General features: G+C 44.5%; 1 protein-coding gene across 10 annotated transcripts in view; it reads left to right on the top strand.

The window, feature by feature from the left end:
• Positions 1-27,853, top strand: part of SLC6A6 (solute carrier family 6 (neurotransmitter transporter), member 6) — a 119,300-nt gene that overhangs the window by 32,240 nt on the left and 59,207 nt on the right. The gene's annotated exons all lie outside the window — the stretch shown is intronic.

Genomic DNA, 27,853 nt, shown 5'->3' with positions numbered 1-27,853 from the left:
GCACTATATAAGATATTGTGATATACTACAGTGCCTCCATGTGTCCCACATGTGCTCCATATGTCCCTAAAAGAGGATGTGGGTCTCCTGTAGGTCCTGCATTTTACCTGCCAGCCCTGCAGGTGCCTTTGGTGATCACAAGCTTTTAAAATAGCTCTAGATGCCTATATTCAGACAACTCAAGCCTACCCACTGGTGAAGTGATTCAGCTGAACAAATACTGATAAAATTTGTCTTTATAATGAGATGTTGGGAAATCAAAAGATCCTTTGTAATTCCAGATTAAAGCTCAGGCTGTACCCTCAGAACTGGCAGGAGATGGGCTGGCACCTTCACTCAGCAGCTGAGTGGTCTCCTGGTTTGGAGAAGCTTGGGAATGGGATGGATGGATACCTGTGACTGATGGGTCTGTTTCAGCATCTCACAGGTGGCACCATACCTGAGGCAGCACTGAGGCAGGTGTGTATTGAAGTGCTGGTTTTAGCCTGCAGTAACACCTGCCCTGGATGCTCTTCTCAAGGTGGCACAAGCTGCAGTAATCCTGAAGCCATTCCCACTAACTCTCCTGTGTTAGGATGGCCAGCCATCCGCTCCAGCATGACATAGTGGGTGTATAAAAGTGTTACTGAAGGTCCCTGTATGCTTCCTGGTCCCATGGCAAGTGCAGATGAGCTAAGATTAAGGAACAGAGAACCACCAGTATCTTATTGTATCTGAATTCCAAATTCTCATGATTTTGGGTAAACCATCCTGATTTTGCCTGTTCTTTCACATGGCTGTTTCTTCTTAGTGACGTATTTTTATCCATATAGGGAAATATTTTGTGTCTTCAACAGCTTCCCCAGGCTTCTGAATTTCTGACATGGTGATGTTCTGAAATGGTGATTTCTGAAACTGTAGGCTTAAAATGACAATCAGCATGACCCCAGAGCTGACCACCACTTTCTCTCTTCCTTATGCAGTAGCTCTTTGCAGAGTCAGTACAATTCTTTATATACAGGGTTTTATTTTTCACCCCCTTCATGCAAAACAAAAGGGTTTGGTTGTTTTCCCAAAGCAAACAGTCTGTGTCAGCTGGCTCGCACTAACGAAAAAACAAACCAAACAACCAAAACACTATGAGCTTTTATATCCACGTCCATGAGTGGCAGGTCACAGGTTCCCTGCAGAAGTGACGGGGAAGGTAAACAGCTCAGAGTACGCTGTGTTTGCCATTCCACTGCACAGCAAAAGCTGTCCCCAGCCTTTCTCCCTCTTATGCAGCAAATCACATACTGCTTTGTAAATACCAGTTAATAAAAACAAGTCAAATGATGGTTCTTTACTAGACCCTGCCCAAGACTTTTCCCTTGCATGAAAGGCCTGTAGGAATTTAGCCACCGTGAGCTAAATCAGGGAAGGTCTTAACTCTTGGGCTCAATACAAAAATGAATCAAGTATGAAGGAGTACACCTTTCGTATTGTGCTCTTCCAGAAAATGAAAGTTCTAAGAAGACAAAAGCCCAAAACACCGGAAGGTTTTATTTGTACTGGTCTGTATGAAGCCAGTTATTATCCTATCAATTGTTTGTGTAGTCACTGTTTACACAAGTGGAAGGTGGCATACAAGAACACGTACCAGCAGCCTGTGTTTTCTGATGGGGCCACGCAGCATTAAAGGCAGAAGCAGGAGGTTGGACACTGTCTGGGTGTCCCCTTGGCAGCTCAGACCGGGGTTAGAAGGGACAACGTTAGCCACCTGCAATTTAGAAGAGCTTTAGGGATGCGCTGTGTTTACACGGCTGCCTCTGTGGGATCAAGTTGGCATCACCATCTCCCCCCAGCCGTGCCCAAAAGAGGGGGCTATGGTTTTCTGCCTTTATGCCTGGAAGCAGTTTCTTGTGGAGGGGAGTGTCTTCAGGCTGCAGTTTTGGTGCAGTAAGAGCAGGAGGGCCCATCGCTCCCTGACACCCTTGTCTAATGTTTGCAAAGGGTGTAATTGCAGTATCCCGCCCAGCTTTTGCAGAGCCTTTAGAGGAGACCAAGCAGATGGAAATCAGGTTTAAACTACCCTCACCTCCTTGAAATCACCCCTCAGATAATTATTTACCAGGTAGTATGAGCTCGGGTAACATACTCCAGACCATAACGAATCATAAGATTGCTGACAGAAACCTGACCTCAGCTGTGCACAGAGGGGAAAAGGACGGTTTTTGCTTTTGAAATCAATTTGCTGTCTAACCAGTTGCCAAGGTAGAGGTTTTTAACAGAATGGATGATACTGTCCCTTCTTAACTCAAATCCTGATGGCCACATTTCACACCATCTGGAGTTTGTGCAGAGCCCGCTTTGGGAAGCTGGCCAATAAAGAATTACAATAATCTAATCTTGCCATGATAAAAGTGTGAATAACCATTTCAGAGTCTGACTGGAAAACTACCGCAACCTGTCAATGTGCCTTAGATGGTGTCCAAGAGGGCATCTGATGACACGCTGAAAAGTGCGTCTCAGGAGATAAACAGGAGTTGGCTCATACCAGACACTGAGCTGAAAACAGAGCGTTGGATTTTCATCAGCTGAAACAAAGGGCAGAAGGAGAATGTAACTGCTGGGCTTGGGAGAAGTGACACCCCCATCCATGCTGTTCCCCATGGACAGCAAGGCACTCAGCACTTTTTGGGAGGACTGGGGCGATTTTCACAGCAGTTTCTCCAGAGTCACTATCTTTTAAGCCTCTGCAGCAGTCTCTGCTGGAAACCTTTGGTTTCACACTTTTAATTGCTTCTCAGACAGGATAAGAATTGGTCTGGTCTTTGGTTTCCAGTGTTGCGGAGTTCCTAGTGGTGAAATTTTTTTCCTCCCACCCTGGAAAAGGATTGCCACATAGCTTTTCCACATTGTTTCCCCACATTGTTTGCATGTGGCAAAATGGATGATTTCACTGTTATGGCCACTAAACATTTTAAAAGGCAGCTTTTGGTACTCACTGGTGCTTGGGGGACGAGGCATTTTCTTTAGTGATGTTCATGGCTTGACATAAATTTGCTTCTTAGCATCACCTTAGGAAGAATACCAGGACTCACCAAAGGGAGCATGTGCTTTGCCATCTCTTAATTCTCCTTGCACCACGCTTTGTCTTTCCTTAATCTGGTGCATCATAGATGCTTTCTGTTTCCATCATGTCTCCTCTTTCAGTCTGGCTGACACAGGGAGTCGAGGATAACTACAGAAACCAGCGTCAAACTGTCTGAATAAGAAACCTGCACTTTGTGCTGCTTACAGAAAAGTTCTGCTGGTTCTTTCAAGGGATGTTCCCAGAATAGGCACAATTTGAGGCAAAATAGAATGACTCTCATTGACCAACAGATGCCTTTGTGCTGCTCTTGCAGCACTAAAGAACCATGTTCTGCAGCCCTTCTGCATGCATTCACAGGTAAAACGGTGGGAGTAACTTCCCTAAAATTGCCATGAGCAAAAGCTGGCCAAGCCTAGCTCCATCTTTAAGCAAGCGTTTAATATTCTTTGTAATTCTCCAGGACCCCATAGCAGGCGCTGCTGCTGGATGCATATTGTGAAAGGGTCCCAAAGCAGGGCTTGCTGTTCTCCTCTGTTTAGGTGAAGGGTTTTTCCCTGTTGTTACTGGCACTGAGCTGTGTGGTTGCTTCCAAGGCAGGCTGCTCCATCCACGAAAAGAAGTGATGCAAGCTGTGGATCAATGCGAGAGGCTCGCTGTCACTCACTAAGTGCAGGAAAGGGACCGTTGTTGAGAGTAAATCCCTCAGTTCCAGCTCACCAAACCAGCTGCCTGGTTTCTGCCTTATGCCTGGAGTTGTTTTGGCTACCTGGAAATTGCTGTGGGGTGAGGTACAAGGACGCAGCTGGGATTAAACCACTGACTTTCAGTGATTTCATCATTATTTTGCACCTCTTCCATTTTTATTTCTATCCCCACAGCCTGTTAGAGCCATCTTGTAGACAATATGTTTACTAGGGTAGGGACCTAACTTTTCCAAACCTCATTGTTTGTTTCAAACTGGAACTAACTTCACGTCTGCTAGTTCAGGTCAGTGGAGTTACATCCCTAAATCACGGGGAATGAAGACAAGAATAGCCCCTCTGCCATGTTCTCTCTGCAGTACCTTGCACAAAGACAAGAGTTACAAAATGATTCAGGTGAAGTTTCCACAGCAGTTATCATGAAGTCACGCACTGATGGGCTGATGGTTTAAATCCATTATAAAGCATGGATTTCAGAGGAAACAACCCCAGCATCACTGGCTGGGGCTCTTAAAGAATGTCATCGCTTGATACCCAAAAGCCCAGTGGCAAACTCCTCAGCTCCTTTATGCAAGAGTGTGCAGAGCAACCGCCATTGTTTAAATCACCCATCTTGGGTTGCTTAGTGCCTCAGAAAAGGGCAGTTTGCACACATCGCCCAGAGAAAGAAGATGAGCCCTGATGTACCCTTCAAAACCATTCGTCTGGCCTTTATGGATCCAGCTGTAGGCAAGGGCTGGGGTGAAGCATGTCGTGGGAAGGCAGATAACACAAACATGAAAGCAGCACAAAACATGAGAGCCTATAAATAGCAGGAAATAAAGAACAATACTGTGATAAAATCCATAAGACAATAAAGACCAATGTGGCAGAGACCGTTTCCCCCCCACCCTTCTCCAGAGTTTCTCCTATTTCCCAAAGCTGCAGAGATCATCTAACTGCTGCGTGGTAAAGTCCAGTCAGTTAAGCATCAACTTGAGCGCTTGGAGCCTTACAGAAAGTATTTCAAAACCATGTTCCTTTTTCTTTCTTGATGTCCTGCCATGGCTATTGTGGTATTTTAAACCATTCCCAACTCACCAGCTCGTCAGGGCGAGGAGAAAAGAGGGAAGAGGAAGGGGGAAAAAAGCCCTATGGAGATTTAGAGTCATTAACAGCCTTTATAGGGTTTCAGACATTTTTGTGGTAATTCTTTGGAAAGGACACATCCATGATGAGCTGGGGTTTATTTTGCCACTGGCATAAGAAACGAGACTGTTTCCAAGAAAATGTTTGCTGTTTACCAAGAGGAGGGCAAATGTAACCAGAAAATGGCAATGGATTTGAACTGGGAACCTTGTTTAAATTTTGGGTAATTACCAGGTCCTGACCTGACCCCTTTGAACTGGATCAAGAACCAAGCAAGTCTCTGGCAGCTCCTCCGTAGAATTAATCTATGGCTGTGGAGTGGGCACTGCAAAGCTCCCTCCTTTCTCTGGCAGGAGCAACTGAAGACGGTTAATTATCCTGAGAGATATCCATCACTCATAAGCCTGGATCTCAGAAGAACATGTCCTGTCAGGAGGTAACAGCTCTGTGAGCCTAAAATGTCATGAGAACGACTCACAAGTACACATCTTGCTGGTTTGAGTATGAACTTCTCCGGGGACCAGATTTTCCTGGGTATTTCTGCAGGACCCTGCCCCATGGTGCCCTAATTTCTGAACCAAATCTTTAAATGGGGTAACACTAACTTACGTGAAAGGAGTTAGGCTGATTTATGGCAGTGGAGAATTGAGGCCTTATTGTAGGGAACAAGAGGATTATATTGGCTTCAAAGTTAATGTCAGAGCTGGGGCTAGAACTCAGAAATTACTGGGCAGGTCTCTCAATTGCTTCTGTTAGCTTAAAAGAGGGAGTTGTGTGAGGAAAACCTCCAAGAATATCCGATTTAATGGCAAATCCACTCTTTTTTTTTCCATGACTGATTCTAAGATGCATGCCTACTAATGAACGTGGCTTTTTGTGCTCAAACAATGGAGTTTCTCCCTCCTGGCCCACCCAATCCTCTTACAGGATCCCACCAGGGAGACTCAAGGACAAGTTCGGAGGTGACGCAAAGCGAGAGGGGCGTTATGCAAAAGGCGACCACGTTGGTTCACAGGGATCAGGGGTGACAGCAAGGTCTGAGGAGGTCTAACTAAAAGGTTGACTGGCCACCGCAAGTGCTACATCACATGAGCGTGGCTAATGAATGGAGGATTTATGTCCCTCCACAGCTGGGGGCTGGATTTCTGCGTACATGGGGGTGTGTCCCACATTATGCTCTTCATGCGTATGTCCCACTTTATGTCCCTTCACACTCTGTTACGTTGTTTTCAACTCTGTTTTGTGGAGGCAGAAGGCCTCAGAGGATCTCCCTTCAACCCCATGGGCTGCTTCTTCCATCTGAGGCCGTATTTTGATCCTAACTAATGCTTACAGTTTTCTCCTGTAGGGTAGTGGGGCAGATATCCCTGTTCCACTTCTTTTTTTGGACAGATAAGAACATTTTGAGCAGGGAGATGAAGGAAATCATCCAATTTGTATCTTCTGACTCCTACTCAGTGCTTTAACCCATGTCCACCCTGTTTCCTGGACTACTGCAATGTTTGTAAGGGGTCCTGGTGGTTAGACTTTTGACTTCATCAGATGTATGAAATTTTGCTTGTTCTGCCTTTCTTGATCATTAGCCCACAAGGCAGCTTGTGTGCTTTTCTGTATCCAACACTTCTTTCTGCCTTTTTTTTTTTACATTTCCAGAAGGACTTGTTCTTTAGAACAGATGAACCACATACTGAGAAAATGCACAGGCCAGATTGTCTAGTGCTCAGCACCCACCGTTGAGGACAGATTTTCCGGAGAGCTCAGTTTCCAAGGAGGCATCTAAATAAGTGACAGATACTCAAAAGTGGAAATGTGCCCACTTATTTTGGTGCTCAACTAGTGCTAGAGCTGCTCTGAAAAACTTGCTCTGCTATGGCTGTTCTTCACTCACGCTACACAACTTCCAAGTCTCCTTCTTTTTTACCCTATTTATGTCCCTCTCCCATGCTCGCTTTCGTGCCATGCTCCATCCCACAGGTCTTGACTGGCCTTCTCCTGATCGTTGCTGTGTCCTTCTGCCATCATTAAAAGGTCAGCATGTACATACACTCACATTTCCTTCAAGGGGCCCATCAGGGCTAATGCCCCCAAATGCAGAACATATGTGCAACATAAATTAATTGTTAAGGCTAATGCTGATTGAAGTTTGGTAATTCAGCCTGCAGGATATACCATATGTTTGAAGTGTATTGTCCAAGTTTAGATTTTAAACTCCCGAGGGCAGGGACCACTCCTTCCTCTATGTTTACATAGCATCAATAAGACCAACAGTGCTTGGGTCTGAAATACATTAACCTTAGCCAATGCATTGTTAAGTTTAATAATGACTAGTTAACATTAAAGCACAATGGATTAAATATATAGACAAAGACATATTTTGGCACAGATTTTTGTCGTGTTTTCAATGCCAGATTCCTACCCAAGTAACGGTCATTGGTCATTTGAATCATTGACATTGTGTTGGAAAGCTCGCCCTTCCTATTGCACCATCCTGGTTTTCCCTTGTTCAGCAATTGATACTAAACTGTGGACCACTATTTAAGTAATTTAGCCAGAGCCCACCTAAGTGGAAGTCAGGAATAGGAAGGCACCTATATGAGATGCCAAACAATGAGTTCTGGGAATCACAGAGCCAGGGTGTAGATGGGAAAAGGAAAATAAAGGTTTTGAATGCAAGAACTTAATGTCATTTCTTATTATTTATCTCATTAATTTGTAGTCCCCAGAAACCGCACTCAAAGGTTACTGTGCGCAGGCCCTCCAGTGGGAGGATAAGAGAGCTATAGGAATAAATCCAAACCCCGTCTGAACTGACAGGCTGTTTTTCAGTGCAAGTTATGCAACACGCTAGTACCTCTAGGTATAGGACCAGTGGGATTTAAACTTGTACAGCAGATGGTCCGTGCATCATTGCTGGAATGCGCCTGCTGACCCTAGGGCAGAGCCTGAATGGACTTCAAAAGAGAGACTGAGCATGCTTCAAAGTGTTATTGTTTAAATGTTCCACTAAATGGGGACTCCGGAACAAAATATCTAGCTGAGGTCAGTCTGAAAAATGTCAACACACATAATGAGAAAACAGCATGTTGTGTGAGAAAGAATATTTCATAGGGGTATTCTGGCTATTTTGAGTTGAAAAAAACACTTTTATCATGTGTGTCAGCAGGTTGTCATAATCTAAATGTCTTTCCTCGTGAGCTGGCAGCTTTGTTTGCTTTTGTTGGAAAGAGCAAGGTCTGTATGTGAAGGTCATAAAAGCCTTCAGAAAGTGTGGTTTGTCTACAGACAGGTAGAGTGGGAGAACTGTCAACCGAAGTTATGGCAAAGGTTTGTTGCAATGCAGCATTGACTTAAGCCTTGATGGCCTTCCTCCTGCTCCTTTCAGAGGGAAGTTTGTAAGGATCTTGCGTTTGGTTTAAGAGCATGAACCTGTGATTTATAATCGTGTACTGTGCTCTGTTCTGTTCCTCCTAAAGCCCGTAATGCCCTTTCATAGCATATTCTTTCACTGGTGTAATCCACAAGTTTTGGCTTCTCCTTACTCTATTCACGGAGAATTTCTGTAGGAGAAGGATTGGGTGCATGTTGAAATCAATAGGGTTAATGTTATGAAGGAAGATTTCTTAGGCAAGTCAAGCTTAACAAGATCAAGCCTTCAGAAGGAAATTCAAGATTTGGCCTTTGACTTGCTGCTCTGGCTGGGCTGCATCTCAAGTGGTGTAAACATCAGTGGTCCAGTAGCTTCTCTTCAACAAAAGATTTCTGCGTTGGCCACTGGCAACTCAACATGGGTGGCTGAAAATTAATTTCCTTTGCTGGAAGCTAGCAGCAACAACCTGAACTTTCACAGCACCTTGTCCTGCCGGGGCATGCCTCTATCTTGATGGAGACACATTACAATAACACGCAGATTAAAAGCTAACCCTCCCTGCAGACGTAATAATGATCCAATGCCAGGAAGAGCAAAGAGGACCCATGTTAAATAAAGGGAAGGCTTGTTCGTTTCACAGATCAATATTCAATGAGATCAGCCAGCTTGGCACACTGGGGTGAAAAGAAAGCCACCAGGCAAGGTAAAAAGCTAAGGGGCTCTGGAGACCTGTAAGAAAGTGAGGTGTCATTAAATCAAGAAGATAACTTGGGCCTGTTTGTAGAGTCTGTATCTTTGTAACATGTTGTAACTGACACAAAACTTGAACAGCAGTCAATTTAAGTGGGTCAAAAATAGCATCCACACCCTCCCTGGAGTCCCGGTTGTTACACTCAGTATCACTTCTCAGCTGTTAGCTCTGGCCCAGATTAAGCAAAAACTGTAAAAGCATACCTAACCGAGTATGAACTCAGCAAAGCTTTCAGGCTTATGCTTATCTTCAGTGTATGCTTAACTTCAGCAAGTATAGAAACTCTTTGTTGAATAAGACTTTTAGACCTGCAGAGAGCTGATAAAAAAATCATTCAGTTTCACCTTTTTTATTCTATTTGCCGAGTGCTACAAATAGCTGATAGTCAATGTGTAGATTGTTGCAAGTATTCAGTAGTCAAAATTCAAAGTGTGTCAGTAAGTTAAAGGTGACCTGTTATCTCAGTGTTCCCAAAGCAGAGGAGTTACAACACATTTCTGATTAACATAATTGGTTTTAGGAATCCTGGTTCCCTGGAAATATTGCCACTCCAAAACAGGCGCAGTCTGCAAACTCTCCAAACTTCAGCTTGTTAAACTGTTCACGGAGAATAAAAAGCATGAGTCAAGACAAAATGAATTTGTTTTAAAAATCTGGACAAAACTTTGCACAACAGGGAAATAAACTCCAGTAAACCAAAGGAAAAGATATTACATCCATTACTCAGTTCACATTTTTTACTCGATTATAATAGGACTATAAATATTTTCTGTCAACAGCTTACAAAGAAACTTGTTCTAAAAGTGATGCATGGTGAGAACTTGCATCTAAATCGGGTACATCTAAATTAGAGGCTGAATACAGAACATTTCCAAAGGTGGCTTTTGGTTAGAGCTAGTCAAGTAACACAGAAAGGAGTTCACAAATATTGAAAGAAAAAACACCCCCAAACCTCACAGGAGTCCTCCCTCCTTATGTTCATTGTGTGCAGGAGTATTTGGGGGACAGCATGTTTATTTGGGTTTGTACTTTGTGGGTAAGCAGCTCCCAGTTCTTGCAGAAAACACGCTGTTTGGTATTCTCCTCTTAGAGTGCAAAACGTGGCCAAGTGTTTTGCTGAACAAGGAAAGACTTATAAATGCACGGGGTGAGGCCTACAACATTTCAGTTCTTGGCTTCAGTAGGTGGTAGAGATTCTTTAAATTCTCTTGCTCATTTACATTAAGCAAACAAACAGAATTCCCAAACCGCGAAGCCCACAAATTATGTATGTAGCTAGTCTATGTAATCACAAGTTCCCTTTATGGTTACTTTTATCTTCCCTCTCTCTCAAGCTTTCCTCTGCCTATATTGCTGCTGGTCTTTATTAAGCCCCACATTCTACAAACATTTATGCGCATGATTTGCTTTATGCTTTTAAGCAGTTGCAGAGAGTTCAATAGGTGTTAAATAGATAATGAACTAGAACACAATAGAGCTGCATATCTGCACAGATCAGACTGAACCAAGTGAAGTTACAGCTGTACAGAAAGTTCAGCACATGGGTAAGACTTTGCAGAGCCTCAGCTCATATGATCTACCAGAACTGGCATTTGTCTTTGTGCAGCACCTGGCACAAAAGGACTCCGAATCTGACCGGGATCCCTAGATCCCAATGTGCGGTAAATAATGAACTGCTATAGGGACAATAATTAGGCACCAAACAGCAAGTGCTCAAAGTTCACGAAGGCTCTAGCACAGGGTTATTGCCAATACGTCCGCTGGCGTTTGCATCTGTAGATTGTTCATTCAAACGCTGCCTGTTTTGGGAATGCTAAAAGATTCCCACCACCCTTCAGCTGCTACCTCACCTCTTTAAAATAAACCTGTCTTAATGGGCATGTGCCTGGATCACCAAAGGGACTATCAAATCTGGCTCTGTGCTGCAGTGGGAAAGCCAAGTGTGGGTGGCAGCGATTGCTCTACATTCTTACTCTCAGATATCCTATCGTTAGGTGAAGGTTGCAGCACAGTGATGTGGGGCGATGAGCCCCCTGCCTGCACGCTGCCCGCCCACTGGCTAAACCATCCTTATTCGAGACTTTGACATCTGCTGCACACCATTTTACAGGGGTGCACTTGATATCAGGTAAAGGAAAGGTGAGTGACTCTAAGCACTTTGTCAAGGCTTTAGTGGGTATTTATCAGCGAGAGCAGTGTGCCAGGCTGAGAGGCCCCGCCAGCAGCTGGCAAGGCATGTTTTATGTAGCTTTGTGAACACAGACTATGCAAATGTATTCAAAGGATGTTCTAGAGGCAAATTGGTTGGAGCTAAATTTGCCCAGATGCTCTTGAGTCTGCTTATTAGAGCCCTTAGCTTGAAAATTAGCTGGAACTGATGAGTCGAATCAGAGCTGACTTTGGGATCTTTGCATATTAAGAAAACCACAACCGGATTAAATGTGTGCACGTCTGTAGCATGGAAATTCAGCTCTGATGCCTCCTCTTGCTACTCCCAAGATGAGGGGCTTCACAACGCTTAATCTGTGCAGAGCTTCTGTAGAGGACTGGGCAACTGTTTTGCCTTGAGTTTTTAAGTTAAGAAAAAATGAAAAGATAGTTTTCTCTTCCATCATGGTTTTTGATTTTTGTACCTGCGGAGGCACTCCCTGGCAGTGAACTCACACCTTCCCTCTCCTGTTATATGTTCCATTACCAAGGGTGAATAATCAGGACAAATATGAAGAACAAGAGAAGTATGTACTTGCTTACTCAGATAATGAACGTGAAAGATGAAATCACCTCAATCCTGAATTAAAAATAATTGCTTGAGGATCCTGTTGTGATGGCAAAAGATACTGGAAGGAAGTGGGATGTGTTGTGTCGATGACAGTGGTACTTCTGCTTCCTTGGACTTCTTCCCCTTATAAGGGCAACTGTTTAAACCTTTCTTTCACCTGAGTATTGACTTTAAGAAAGAAAACTGTGTCTTGAGCAGTGGTTTAATCCAGTTTCTCCAAGACAACTGGTGGAGCATATCTGCTCAGCCACAGGGCTTTTTCACAGATTTGCCATACATTTGCCCCCTTTGTGGCCTACTCTGCAATCACTCAGAGAGCTCCAGGGCAGCGGCTCTGCCATCTCCCTGCCTTGGTCACCCTATGCCAGACGTTCGCTTGGATCAGCCTTGCCCTTGTGGCAGCCACACTGCGTCTGACCCCTGCCTGGGTGTACAAAGGTGGGAAAAGGGTGGGCCGTTTCCTGCGCTTAAACAACTGAGCACTGTTAGCTCAGGGACAATTGAGCCTCTGGTGTTTATACTGTCTTTGTCTGGATAAACTGTATGGATACAGTCCCAACGCAGTCACCAGGAGATTTTCTTGCTGATTTTCATGGTACCGGCATTTCACCCTAAACGTGTATTTTAGGCATCCCCGTCTTGAATCAGTATCTCAAGCCTCTTAAAACTGCATTGCAGTTATGCTTGGATTTATTTTTCAGTACTTCTCTTTTGCTGAGGAAACCAAAATTGGGCACAGTCTTATAATCTATGGTCTTCCTGGTGCCTATAGAAGGTAAATGTCACCTCTCTGAGACACATTAAGTGATCCCTTTGCATAGTCTACTCAAGTATCCTCAAAGAATTTGACACCAAGGGTGTCCCAAGGGATGGCTTCCCAATGCCACCTTCCAGGATTTGAGCACTCAGCTCAATGTAAAGCTCAAAATATTGCTGAGGCAGACAGAGATATACAGTATCTTGCACTTCACAGAACTCAGATGCATTTTGCACACACCAGCTATAATGTAAAGAATTCGGGTCAAATCAGAGAGTTTCTGTTCTTTCAGCCTCCGGCTTTTCTAATTGTGTTGCAACGATTGCTCTCCAGCTGTGAAAAAATACAGAAAGCTTCTTATTTAGTAAGTTTTCAGTAATCTTGAAGAAGGCAATTTCTCCCTCCCTGGAATGGCACAGCCTGTGTTCCATCAGAAACATCTTCCTAAATAATATCAGACACTGAAAATACCTTTCCAGCCCCACAGGCTGGAATAGGACTTACAGTGTAGTTGCACTGACATCCAGTCAATGTGTTTACCATTTCCTCCTGGATTCTTCCTTGCCTTATTCTTGGTAGTGTGTTAGATTTGCTAACGCAGGAGGAGGTCTTGTAGAGATGAGACCATCCTGTAACTTAAGAGATATTGAGAGATGGACCTATCTGGATTTTTTGCTTGCCTTTGCATTCAATTTGTATGTCATTCTGGGACTGCATGCAATTTTTTGACATGAAAAACATCTGGAAAAAAATGCTTAGGAAAAACTACAGTTTAAAAAAACAAAAACAAAAATAAGCCCTACCAAACAAGCAAATCCTTGTATTTGTCCCTAGAGCTTAGTGACTAAAAGATGATGGCATAGAAGGTTCCTGGATTTATCCATCCTCAACATCCTTTTCTTCCTCAATGGGAATTATATGCCTGAGAAAAAGTCAGAGCTGGTCAGATCTAGCCCTGGCATCTTTCAGTGGATTATTCCTAAAATAAAGAGGCTTTTCCAAGCCTGGTGGTTTCAGATGTTATCATCAATGTTTATTCATTTGTCCTCTCTTTCCATGGAACTGGCAATGGCTGCTATTTCTGTATCCAATACCACTGTTATGTCTGCTGCTCTAATCTAGCTACTTATATGGTCTCCACCGTTGTAATGTTTGAGCACATCCCAAGAATTAAGAAGAAAAAAAAAAAAGAAAAAACATACAACAATAACAAACTCTTTCTTTCTTCCCAGCCTGATCTTAACAAGAGTCTTGAGCTTTTTTGCTTGTATGTGTGTGAGGAACTTACTGAGGAAAAGCTGAATTGGAGAAACAGGTTCTACCTTCAGCTGTGAAAACAGAGTGGGAAAGACTGGCATGGGAGAGGCCATGCCGGTGACCTGGACTGCTACAGGAGTCTGCCAGGACTAGATGTGCTTCCCCTAGTTTTTCTGCTCCTTGGCCCCTGGCTCAGTAGTGTTTTCCATGATTCCTGGAATCTGGCAAGTCGTAAAAGTTATGAGGGGCAGAGGGTAGACGTGGGTTTTTCTTTTGACAAGGAAAACTATTATTTCTGCTTGGAGACAAGTTGCCCTATCAACTGTCAGTGGAGGTGTTGCTTCTATTTATTCTGACCACATTTGGATCAAGATCAGTGTTCCTCTGCGTCTCTTCTCCTTCTTTGTCTGGGGATTTTTGTATACTGTTCCTGTGGTCACTGAAGTCACCAAAGACAAAATTTAACCTGCAAATTCATTCTCTGCTTCAGATAGCTTTCTCTGTAGAAGGCTATGACTAGTTTTTAATGGCTTGTTGGGAGCCTTCTCTTATCTGCTCACCTATTACCCAGTTTCAGTGCTCTGGACCTGCAGTCCAGGGGAAGGAAAGCCTGATGAGCCTTCGGCTCCATCAGCTTTGGGCCTTATCTGTGGGGTAGAAAGTGAATCCCATGTGTGTAAGTTGGGCTAGGTCTTGGTGAAGATTTAAGGGTGTTAAATCCTACCTGAGTAGGAACAAGCTGAAGCTCTTGCCATATGCTCTGAATCCAAGAGCAGCAAATGGGAGAATTAGCAATGTATAAAAATACAAGTAAACACATGCCAACATTAATTGGAGGAACATGTCCTTCTCACTGACCTTAGCCCATGTGACTGTACCTCTGCTGTAAGGGACATGAGCCCTTGAGTTCTCCTCTGTAACCAGTACACAGAAACCTCATTTCCAGCTGAGGGATTAAACTGCACGTGAGAAAATGATTGAGTGCATTCTTGACACACCTTTTTTTAGACCTGGATCAATGAAAAGAAGTGTCATTATGTCTCATATTTGGGCTGGAAACTAAGCAATTTGCGTACTTGTAGGAATGAGATACAGTTGTCTCAGAAGTTTTTGTTGGCAATAGGACAGGCAGCTGTCAACGCTTCGGTCTAGAAGTAGATGCAGCTCATTAGGACAGTTGGATATCATCAGATTAGCTGGGCTTGGAGATAGGGTGAGACAGGAAAACATGACAAGAACTGGCATCGCAAACCCTCCCCCTTCAGAAATACTACCTCAAAACCAAGGAATGTTGTGGTCGATTGTAGCCAATATCAATAGAATATATCCTAATTTAAGGGCAGACTTGCCAAGTATTTCAGCATGGGTTCCAGTGCCCCTGGTACACATAAAAGTTATGGCATCAGTTCTGGATTAGTTACTGGGACTCTGGTAATGATGTTCCTGGCATAGCACTCCTTGCAAACACGTACTTTGGAGGAGTTCCCATACATTTTTTTATTGTCCACTAGAGCTGTGGTGGCAAGCTGTGTGAAATCTATCCAGAAAACTGGAAAGAATCAAAACCAAAGGGGAAAAAAAGAACCCAAACCGATCAGACATGGCAACACCTCTCTTGTGTAGACCTAAACCAAGGTCTGACATAGGGGTTGACTGTGTAAAAGTCACAGAGGACGGAGGCTTAGACTTTCTTTCAATGCCCTTTTACAGCTGCCTGAAATACTCTATTCAGTTTTGGTACCAGAAGGATGCTTGCAGACTGGAAACAATTGAAAGATGAATGGCAACAAAACCAACAGCAAGAAATACCTGAGTGGCAGCAGGGACTAGTTTTGAAGAAAGCTTAAATAGGCTTGGCTCAGTGACAGACAAAGGTAGCCAAGGTCCTCGACAATACTCCATGTGTATTTGAAAAATGTAAACGGCAGCAGGCAGATGAAGTGTTTGTCAGCATGCATTGCCGTGATTTGGTTTTGTGTTCAAAACCTCTTTGTTCTAAGCACACTTCTCTATTCAGAGCTTGAGCCTTAGCTTTCCAACCCAAGCAGCAGGGATACCTTGTGTTTCTTTAGGAATTTTCACCAGATGATCCCCAAATGCTTTACATGGGTGAATTGAAGGAGCTTCATGATAAAAACCTTAAAAAAAATAAAAAAAAAGGAGGATTAGTTTCTTTCTCTTAAAATGCAGTCAGGTCTGCAGTAAAGCAAAAGAGGGCCTGGATTCTCCAGTGGGTGAGATCCTTCTCCTTTTACGTTACCGCAGAGTTACAAAGGATTTGTATCCACTCTTAGTTCGTATCTGGGGACAATGAGAGCAAAGGAAACAACGATTCCTCAGTCATCAAGAGTGCACTGCAGCAATCAGCGCCAGGACTAGAAATTTTACCAAATTAAAATGTAGTGGAGCAGTAAAAGAGACAGAATTGCCATTTCTTTGGAGTGTATTAGCATTCATCATCGCAACTGCTACCTCCATTCTTAATAATTTTGAGGATGTACAGGCAAGAGTTTGATGTTATTTCTCTGCTGAGCAGCACCTCTGCTTACTCAGTACTGATTTAAGGTTGCCAGAGCAACACCAAAACCACTTCCTATGGAGCATAGATGAGCTCTGCAGGCCTCCCAGGCCTACATGGTTAGCAGAAGTTATGAAACTTCATGGAGGAAATACAATGCAAAGCACTAAGAGGTGTGGAAACCTTAAATGGGGATGTAACTGCAACCACTTCTTAGTCAATGCTAAGGGAAAATCGGAGTGTGATGGTCTCATGTTAAAAAACCTCTTTATTTTTGAAGCAACTTTTATTCTGTTAATAATCGAGAGGAGACTGCTTTATAAAGAAAAAAAAACTTTTGGTTATATTCTAATAACTCCCTTAAAATACAATTTCTGTACACCCTGAGCCTGTTTTAAGCCTTATAGTGTATTCACTATTCACTCAGCTTTCATTACCGACAAAATCTCAAATGCCAGAGGATGTGCAAAACCTGCTGGGTGATTTGCAAAATCTTCCGGTGTTGGAAATTTTTCTAATGATGAAACACTTTATTAGTTGCTTCTATTTTATCTGATCACTGGCTATTGCCACATGAATCCTGAGGGCTTTGCAACAAGGAAGATTTGAACTCCTTAAATTATAATTTCTGGGATTATGTTAAAATACTGTGTAAAAACTAGTATTCATTATTATTCGGGCAGTTGTCAGTTTCAAACATATCTTCCATGAGACTTTAGCTTACTAAAAAAAAAAATAATAATTCACATCTAGGCTGTTTAATAATGAAATCTCCAACTTTTTCTGTAGAATTTGATTTACTACTCTCATATTAGTGTGATCCTGAGAAGGAAAGTTCAAGATCTCCTTAACCTGGAGTTTCTTTTCCAATACACTTGCTACTGAACTCTCTGAATTGGGGATTGCTTGAGTAGTGTTCCTGCTAAAAGTGTTCTGAGTGCTTTGGATATTGAGCTCTTGCTTGGTTTCTGTCGTGTGTACTTGACGGTAACAATAATACAGCAACTTCTGCTAGTTTCCCCTCATATTCTTGGAACAATTCAGATTTTTATATGTTATATGCCAAAAAAATCATAAAAATATGTACCATCAGTTTGGGGCTGTGATTCTGGAAGAGTTGGTGATTAAATTACTCCTGGAATCTTGCAGCTTGCTAAAATACCACCTTGCTAGAAAGTATCAGCAGGCTAAAGGGAAGAGAAAACATCAGAGAGCTTGAGAGACTCACCTGTAACGAAAGATTAGAAGAATGTCTTTTGAACCAAAAGGCAAGTGTGGATTCTGACACAAGCACAAACACGAAGGTCAGTGTGGATTTTTATACAGAAACATGGAAAAGGGCTTATTTACTGTATAGCTGAGTCAAGGGATGTAGCTGCTATACATTTATTCCCTGATCTAGATAGAGCATGGCCAAAAAGATGTAGAGTGTAGCTGGGATGCAACCAGGTCAGAGTCCCACACAAGCCAGTGACTTAGCCTAGTTGCTGGCACCTGGGTGCCCTCACCATGCCGTGTCTTGTGCAGCACCCCAAAAGGGGGGTAGGTGTCTCATAACCACGTGTCCTGGCCCAACAACAGCTGCAGGAAGGTGTTGGAGTAACGGTATGACATCGATGCAAAGAAAATGCCCTTTGACTATTAGGAAACAAGTTCCAGCAGTGTGGCCCGTTAAGCTGGGAGGCAGGTACCCACAACAGACCCTCTAAAAACAGCTGGGGTACGTTTAAAACTGGGTTGTGCAAAATATTAGACTATGCAGGATGCAGCAGCCCAGCACTTGCGGGATGCTGGAGGCCTGCAGACATCTCCATGGGTCCTAGGCTTCTCTTCCATCTCTGATTTCTGCCCTGCCAACGTTTCAGTGCATTACTGTCCTGTCATGTGATTTGTTTTATAACCCAGAGGGGACAGCTGAATTCCTTCTGCAGCAACAATATTTTTTGTGATGCCAATGCCATGACCTTTATTCATGAAAAACAAAGTACGAATGGGGAAAGCAGGGTGGAGCTCTGTCAGAAATGTGATGTAAACAGCTACAAAGATGTGGCTGTGCTCCTCCAAAGCCATTTCCCACCAGGTAAGAATCAGAGCAACAGGCATTGCAAACACAGCAGAGATCCTATCTGCTATTTTGTTAAGCTAATTGCCTATACCTAAAAGCAAGGTCTAATAAAAATTGCCAAATTGAACTTTCGGTCAGATTAGACAACAACAACAACAACAATAGCTTCCAAAGGATTTAATGGAAACAAATTCCCATTCCAGGTATCTGCTGATATTTTCAAAAAAGCCAGCCTCTTTTCTAGCGTTCATGAAAGTAACATGAACGGTTCAGCAGGAGAAGAGCTCCCGTTTTGTTGTGGAAACAGTCTCCGCAGTACCCTTGAAAATTCATCCTGAGGCAAGTTTGAAATAATTCATGCTTTTGCTCTTGCAAAAATATCTTCATGTTTGGAGCAAACAGCTGTGATGCTGGGGGAGAACAGCAGAAATATGACCTGGATTCAAACCTGTATCTTACTGGGAGAACTGGGAGCTTAGTCTCCCAGTAGGGAAGTGAAATTTAGGCAGCAACATTTGCAAAGCTTCCAGGAGCTCCAGGGTGGCATGAATTCAGCTTGAGGGGAAAACCTGAGTTTAATCCAAGTGGAGCGGGGATGTGGCAGTGTCTGCTGTTCTGGTTGGTGATAGTGTCTGTGCCCTGAGCTCCAGCAGGCCAGTGGATGTGCCTCCATAAACACCATCCCAGCCTCCGCGCAGCTTCGCAGGACCTCTGGGGGCATTGGATAGAAAATCTCCCAGGGGCCCACCACACCCTCCACTATGTGCCTCTGCTCGGTGGTTTACTCCACTCTGTCATTGGGCAACCCCAGGGCCTCACTGCTCCGAATGACACCCAGTTGCTGCTACAACCCAGCCTGGCCACGCAGCTCCTCCATCAGCTCCCCCCACCGCCCATGTCCCCTCTGCCGGCACTAACTGCAGGGTGACATGGACCAAGGGTGACTTTGTGATCACCAAGGGCATCCTCAACCTGCTGGGGGTCACTGGGATGTGCTTCCCAAGGAAACGTGGGAGCCTGGGGACAAGTTTTCACACTTCTCTCCATGATCTTAACAAGCTTGACAAGCAAACATGAAGGAGTAAAAGTAAGAGAACTTCAGGTCTTTGGGTCACACAGACAGTAAGACAAAATTGCGCAGTGCTACAGGCAGCCTGTGACCAACCATGCACAAAATATTAACCATTTTTAGGCCATTTAACAATCAGCAAGTGATACAATTGGGCTTTAATACCAATCAGAGCTGACTAGCATTGGCCAAACAGATTTAGAGGTGCAAAGCTGAATTTCTAGTGCTTCGTGCTGAGCTCATTCCCCCTCCCCGTCTTCTTCATGTCCTCCCATGTAGACTACAAAGCAGGATTGCTCTGGCTGGGAGAGACAGGTAGCAGCCGCTCTCTGCAGGGGTGGAATGCCTGGTTGGAGTTGCCTGCTGGGCAGGGTAAGGGCACCTGGCCCAACGGTGGACCCAGCCAGCCCTTTGCTTTCTTGATTTATAGGACCAGGACTGGATGCCTGTCAGGGAAAACATGCTCATTCCAGGGGCAGTCCTAGCTGAATGTGTAGTTGCCAGACTGGAGGGATCCTGGTGTGATCTCCTGTGTGTCGGTGTGTTTCAGGGAGGCATCAACACCCATCATGTTGTGTTTGGCATAATAGCTGCAGGACCAAGGGGCTGCTGTGCTCCCCACAAACCTGAGCCTGAGGTAACCGAGAGAGCCTCGGGGGGCTGGAGGGAGGCCTTACAAGCTCATGTTGTGTACTGCTTTACGTTAACACAGCTTTGCAATTACATGCTACTTGGCTTAGATCGGCATTTTAAATAAACTGCCAGCAAATTTTATTAACCACATGTGAAGGGAAGATCAGATATCATTATATTTTTTTTTTTAGGGAACAGTAAATAACTGACAATTTTCAGAAAGAGAAGTATTTCTAAAATCAGTAAGGAGCCAAACACAAAGTGGTGGCTGCTTCTGAATCCCTGGTCATGTCCCTCGGTCCTGTCAACTCTCCTTATTTCTGGAGGGACTCAATGGCGACATGCTGGGCCTTCAAGAGGAAGGCTGGGAACGTGACATGCATTGGCCAGGCAGGGTGAGGCTGCCAGCGCATGGGTGTTTGGGAGTTATTTTTTTAATCTCCTCAGCATTTGTGGTTGCTTGCTCGGGAACCGTGTGGCTCCCGGGGCTGTGCCACCTCACGGCTCTGTCCCTGGCCACCAGCCCCTTCTGCCACTGGCCCCACACCGAAAGCTTGGAAAGGGCCCAAGAAGAAAAACCCCTCACTCTGGCTTCTCTTCTTCCTAAATGGGTCAGTCTTCCAGGAGGTGGGGGGAAAACGCCTTGTAAAAATACCACTGTTGTCAAGGCCACTTCTAAAGAGCACAGCAGCTACACACACCATTAGCATATAGGGACAGGCAGGAAAAGTCCCTAAAACTCTGCCTTTCCTCATAACAACAGCAAGTGAGTCACCCTGGCCTGGGGCCAGGTCAGGAGCTCGCTGCCCAGGAAGCACCCGGGGCAAACTTTCCAAAACCTGCGTCTGCCCAGGTTTGGGAGATCAGAGTCAGGTATCCCAAAAGAGAAGCGCAGGGATGCCGCAGTGAATATTGCTGGATTTATTTTAGGCAGGGGAGGTTCTGGCTGAAAGATCACTTGAGAGCATGCCAAAGGCCCAGAAAAGGTAACTGCTTAGGGAGGCTCAAGGTCACCCGGGCCTGCGAGCCGCTGGCCTCTCCACGCTGACATTGCCGCCCTCCGGAGCGACGTGCCACCGCCGAGGTGAAAGCCGAGGCATCCTCCTCGGAGCACGCGGGCAATGCTGGAAGTGTTTGTGCCCGGGCTGTGCCAAAGGACAGTGGGCATGGAGGTGCCCGGAGCCACCCTAAGGGGGTAGTACAGTGGATGCTGCTTGGCCGGTGAAAAGCCGAGCTCCCGAAGAGCTACCCAGCCACCAGATGCAAGCAATTTGTTCTGCATTTGGACTGGTAGGCTGGAAAACCAAAGCGCTGGTTTTTTGAGTTTATATTACATGTTTGCTTTCCAGTTTTTGTTAATTAAAATCATGTAACTGGATGAGCAGTTACTGGATAGCTTGCAGGGTTGATTTGAAAATGTCTATTTTTTCTGGACGCTCAAGCATTTGATGCCCTTTCTCTCTCTGCATGCAGTGCATTAATTCACCTAGCTAGAAACTCTATCTGCCTGAAACGGTAAAACCATGCATTTGGGAATGGTTTCGTTTCTTACAGTATTTTCTCTTAGTGTTTGCCTACACCTGCCAATGTAATTTGTCAGAATAAACTAGGTACTTTAAAATCATTTTTTATACACTCTTCATAAGTGTTTCACCGTCACTTTGAGAGGGAAGGGAGCAGAGGGACCCATAAGCAAATAAAAAGAAATATGAGCATGTATGAATTCACTTGAGTGATCACTCTTCTTCCTCTTCGGTGAGTTTAATCCACCGGCTTGTCTGGATCAGTCACGTAAGTCGAGAGGGCTCGACTGCATCAGTGAGCTCACCACCATAAATTTCTGGGCTATTTTCCACTGCGGTGCCCGCTGTCACCTGGGATGTGGTCAGGCCAAGTCTGCCCAGCTCGGTGACCAGCTCCAAATGGAAATGGAAATGGTTTTGCATGGCAGCCTCAGACCCTGCCAATCTTTTACTGCTTTCAGAGCGGGTCTGCCACAAATTCTTGCCCACCTCCTAGCCTACATCTTCTATGGCTTCCTAGCTTTCAGAGCACCTTTGCAGCATCTGTGTAACCCCTCAGTTTTGCAGGACCTGTTCTGCTTGTGAGGAGATCTCTCTGCAGGCCACGCAGCAGCAGAATATTTAGCTGCAGTGTGGTGGGTATTTTATTAGCAAGGAAAGAAGCATGTTCAAAATGTGCATCATCTCCAAGCACACCTTGTGCTACTGGATTAGCGCTAACAGGGGACTTGCTCCACTGAGGAATCACTTAAACTGCCCAGACTTGAAGCTTTACTTTCAGGACTGAAAACGTTGAGTGTGGACATGTGCAAGGACATACCAACATAAGCAGGATTTACTTTGGTCTGCAGACAAAGCTCCAAGTAGCTCAGTGGAGCACATACGTGCTTCTTCCATGCAAGTGTGAGTATCACCTTAACTCAGCGCTGCCTTTCTATGCAAATCTCAAACTGTTCTGCATTGTGTCAAATAATAACTCCAGAATTAGATCCAACAAGATGATTTTTTTTTTTTTTTTGCAGCAAGTGTATTCAGAGACTTAGCCTTTTCAGGGCTTGTATCTTGGTTATTAATAGTATCGTTTGCCTTCTTTTGGAAAATTGAATTCATGTGATAAAGAGGAACTGTATGTATCAAATTCTGATGCAGAAGTTCTGGGATGAGTGCTCTTGTAAAATACAGAAGTAGAAAATGCAAGTTATGGAGTAGAAAATTAATTTATTTTGTGTTTTTTTGCAAATTTTATATGATCGAGCCAGCAAAGAACAATGCCGACATTTAAAAAAAAATCCATTACCTGTTGATCTTGTCCCATTTTTGGTAAATTTAGGCAGGCACTGCAAGATTTGATAAGAACTGTTATGTAATACTTAGTTCAGGCAAAAAATGATTAAAAGAGATAAATTACCATACATCTAGTACTAGGTAAGCAGATTAAAAAGAAAAAAAACCAAACAAACAAACCGGCAAGTGCAATAACTGGATTTAGTAATGCCACATAAAATAAAAAGATGAGCACAACTTCGGAGTTTTGCACAAGGCAAGTGCTGCAGAATTTTCCTCAGAGAACAATCCTCTATTGGCAAAGCTTGGTCGAACAGAACAAACAAATCTTTTTTGTCTTTAATTGTTGTGATTCTATTTAAAAGTTAGAAGACATCAATTTTAGCATGTGGAATGCAGTTGTGAAAGAAAATGGGTTTCCTGAATTTTCAGTGATTGACTAAAATCCACGCACATACTGGTTATTTTAATTTAAGGAAAAAGGATTTTGTTTCTTTATCCTGTTACATAACACTGGATCTATTCTCCCTTGAACACACAAGTATGTTTATCATTAATCTTAAAGGGAAACAGTCGTCCTTCAAAATCCTTTCTGAATTTTTATCTATTTTTTTGAAAGTTCGATCCCAAATGACTGCATATGAATTGAAGATGAAAGCACGCTGTTTATTTTTTAAATTAGATTACTTTAACCTCATTTATGCATAGTTCTTTTACTGTTTTTCCCAACAGCAACAGTGAAGAAAAAAACATTGGTTTAGACGTGACTTCAGAAATGCAAAACATACGGTTCATACAGCATCCAGCGGGAGACAGAGTACCTGTTATTGGTTTCTAGCTCATTTTTATGAAACTGGCTGGCTTTCAGTTTGGAGACATTCTTTAATAATACCTATATTTTTCATTCTATAGTACATTCCTTTCAAGGACTTCAAATTGCTCAGGAGCTCTGGAAAATCCTGGTGAAAACCTTTGGATATATGAGAGTTTTATTTACAGGTAGCTGACTGTCAATTAACTTGGGGCACTTCTTCCACAAGCCAGCGTGACCACTTTGGCTCCAGGCTGTTTGGTTCTCTGGGCTTGCCCCTCACTTTAAGAATCAGCCCCTGTAAACAAAAAGGCATTTCTAAATTCAGCTGGTGTTGGGACAGGACCAGCTCCAGCCTTTCAGACTTGGTAAATGCCTCAAATTAATATGTAATTAGCTCGATGTAAGGGAAGGACCAGTGGAGACAATCCCATAACGGTTAGGCAGTCCCAAATATAAGCAAAATAGGCCACCCGTAACATTAAAATCACATTCTTCATAGAATTTAAAGCTAATTGGGCTACTTATCCAGAAGACCCGTGGTTTTTAGATGTCTTTGTGTTTGGCTTGTAAACTGGGTGCGGGGCTCCAGCAGCGGAAGGTTCACGTGGTGGGGAGTGTACCAAAAACACAGGGCATGTTTTGATTTCTGTTTGATATCTTATTTATACATGATTTAAATGGATAAACTAAGAAAAATTAACTGTCCAGGCCATAATTTCATCTAAAACAAACACAGACTAAAACTGCAGCAACTTAGTGGATTGTGTGGATTAGTGAGATATCCTGGTATGTAATAGCAATAGCAACAATTCTGTCCCCTGGTTTAGTAACACTTAAAATCTGCAATCCAGAGTCACTGCATGACGTGCAAATCCCTCACAAAATCTGCCTCCCTTTTTCAAGCCCAGGATCCTTTGCCATACAGGGGATTCCCAAAGGTTGCCCCCATATAGCTCTGTGTAGGAAATTTGTATTTGGCAAATCGTTAATGTGATGCACTTACTCAGAGCATCTTTTTGCCCTTCTTGCTTATACCATTCTTTACAGACAGCACTGCCTACTTGGGCCCTAGATTCCTGCTGGACTTCGTGCCTGGATAAATTTTGCTTTTTATATTTTAATGTTTATCTGTAAAATCTTCCCAATCCCTGCAAAAACTTCTCCTTGTTCTTGGCCCTGCCTTCGTCTTGGTGAAACATCTTGTGCCTTTTAGCAGCCACACATTGAAAAAAAACAAGTTTTGCTCCTGAAAAGGCAAGAAATATTAAATCCATTTTGATCTCAAAATGAATGAGAATTTGTTGATGAGCATATTTTAGAACCATCCGCCTCACCTGACAAATCTGATCTAACTCTGCCCTACACTTGTGTTAATATGCGTCCAACTGTGAAATTAGGCGCATCCCTGCCCCTCGAGACCTCTTTTACAGGGTGCAAATACAGCGAATCTCTTCTGACTTTCATGCCTTCTCGGTAGATTTCCACACGTCGTAGCCAAGCCGGGGATTTGGCCCAGTGTCTTTTTTAAACCCTGTGACCCAGACGCAGAGATTAAAAAAGAGTTATGTTATTGGATTAAACAGATACAAGAGGCGCTCACTGTATCAGCGCCCGACACCTTAAAACTCCAGAAAGCAGCTCAGCGTGTTAATGGCGAAAATAGTCTCCAAGAAAAGAGGGAAAGCGCGAAGGCAGGGGATTGCTGACCCGTGCGTGGGCTGGGGTGCCCAATCCTGCCGCTCCGCCTGGTCTGCCAAGCAGCCACAGGAACACTACATTCTGCTTTCTGTAACATCTTAGCACCACGCACACTCGAGATCTGGTATAGAGAAGTCCTTTGAACTACACCTACCTGCAGCTGGATTGATTTTGGCCTGTCTTAGTCAACTTCTTTAGGTTTTTAAGGGGTTAGGCTTGATTACACTGCGAATGGCACCAGCGCACATTGAAATCGATAGAACTGCAGAAGTAAAAATACTAATAGATTAAAGCCAGGCCTGCAGGAAAAGGCTAGTAATTTCAGGCACCGATTATATGCTTAATATTATACACATGCTTATGCTTTGTAATTTGGGCTCCAGCTTGTGATTTCGGTTACATAAGCGAGCTGGAGGAGCCAGAGGCATCAGTGCTGCCGTACGCTGCGGCAGCTGGAAGCAGAGTTCCCCCAAATATTCATCAGGCACATTCTCAGAAGTTGTGCTGTCTCATAATGAAACAGCAGACAGCAATGCGCATATTTATGACACAAAAGGACTAATTATTATTATTATTATTATTATTATTATTCCACTTAGTTCCAGGTACTGTTTACATGCCTCTGACTTCAAAACAGCTTTGGCTGTTGGTTTTTTACCCCAAACACTACTTTTTTTTTTTAGACAGAGAGAGCAACCATGTGCTTTGTGTGGCTGACTTTTCTTTTAATGAGCGAGGAGCAACAGAACAAGAGAGAGCCAGAGACAGAAAATACAGGCTTTGATTCCTCTAGAGAACTTGAGCAAAATATTCCACTGCTGTCAGTGGTACAGCTGTGCTGGCAGGATCCTCAGCACAGATGAGGCTCCAGCCGCTACTTCATTTCACCAATGTGACTGCTGGTTCCTAATCTGCACCGAGGCATCCTCGCTGCCACTGAACAAGTGGCTGCGCCGGTGAGAAATGCGGCGCTCCATTCCCCGGTGTGGCCAGAGCCACCTGTGTTCGTGGTCCCCGGTGGAGTCTCACAAAATGCTGGCTGCCTTCAGCACAGGACGCCCGCGAACCCGAAGCTGCAGTACACGAGAAACCTGAATCAGAAGACGTAGGTGGCAGCATGCACTACATCACGTTATTAGTTTAAACCAGGCTGTTGAGTGGAGATATGTCATCAACCGGCTGCATATATCCTATACCTGTATCTGTTTTTCAGTTGAAAACCTATTCACTTTGCGCAGCAGCTCAGATACTGGAAAATCACAGAGTGGACTGGAGTCAGAGAAAATTGCTCGTGTGACCGTGGCTGCTGTGTCGGGCGTGCTGTGCTGCCAGCAAGGAGCGTGCAGAAGGGGTGCAGCTCTCTGTGCTTTTGCATGAACCAGCCTTTTCTAGAGGCCTCCCTGGGGGCTGCTGTGATGGAATTTGATTCCCCAGCAGCTTATGCATAGGCGATGGGCTCCAAAGCTGTGATGCCCAGTGACTGCCACCCTGGTTTGTGGTGTAGGAAAGTAGGGTCTTGTACCTGGGAAAACCTGGGAGAGAGTCCTGGCTGTGGGGACTGACTGTTCGCTCTTCCTTGGTCCATCTCCGCTGTTCCCAGTGCGAGGTTAGCACTGCGGGACTTCTGTGAAACACAGATGGCCCCAAATCTCCTTTCCCCTGCTACTCTGCCCCCACAAAGGCAACGGTATTTTGCAGCACAGAGGATCTTACTAAGTCTTCAGCAGGGGTTATATGAAAACGCCTAGTGAGTCTGCATGCTGCTGCATCCTTTCATTAACAGAACTAGAGGAGGCACGGGCAGGAGAGCAAAGACATATTTGAGTCATGTACCCGTTCGCCTGCAGGAGAAAAGCACCAGCTTCCAGTGCAAGGAAACCCAAAGCAGGGCAAAACGTTGCCCTGCTCAGTTCTCCTGCCGGTCGCCCCGGCCGTACTTTGTCCTCCAGCCGTGACTGGAGCTGCCCGGTGCCGGGACTGCTCTTTTGGGAGAAGACAGAGAAAAGCAGAGAGACACCGGGTCTCCCAGGCACCTGCCAGGCCACGCTCCCTTGGGTTTCCTCCAGCGGGAGCCTGTTGCCGAGCCCAGATGCCCCAAAAGCCTGGCTGGGCGACACGGGGTCCGGAGTCTGAGCCCTCGCCACCTTCCCGGGGGGAAAAGCGGCAGCGGAGGAGCAAAGCCCGGGCGCAGGGACGAGCAGCGCTGGTGACAATGCCACGGGATGCTTTGTCTGCGAGAAGGGCGCTCTTTGTGTAAAGATTTTTTTTAAAAATAATAGTAATTTTTAAAGAACGCATAGAAAATGAAAAATACAGAGAGGAGCGCGGCGGCTGGCAGCCCTCCGCTCCCCTCCCCGCCCCGGCAGCCGCGGGACGAGGGCCAGCTCCCGCCGGGCCGGCTCGGGGGCGGCCCCGCTCCCCCCGGCGCAGGGCGGGAGGCCCCCCCGGGCGGCG

The sequence above is a fragment of the Calidris pugnax genome, unplaced genomic scaffold, assembly GCF_001431845.1.
Source record: "Calidris pugnax isolate Ruff unplaced genomic scaffold, ASM143184v1 scaffold81, whole genome shotgun sequence".
Lineage (NCBI taxonomy): Eukaryota > Metazoa > Chordata > Aves > Charadriiformes > Scolopacidae > Calidris > Calidris pugnax.
This window is presented reverse-complemented; position numbering and strand designations above follow the sequence as displayed.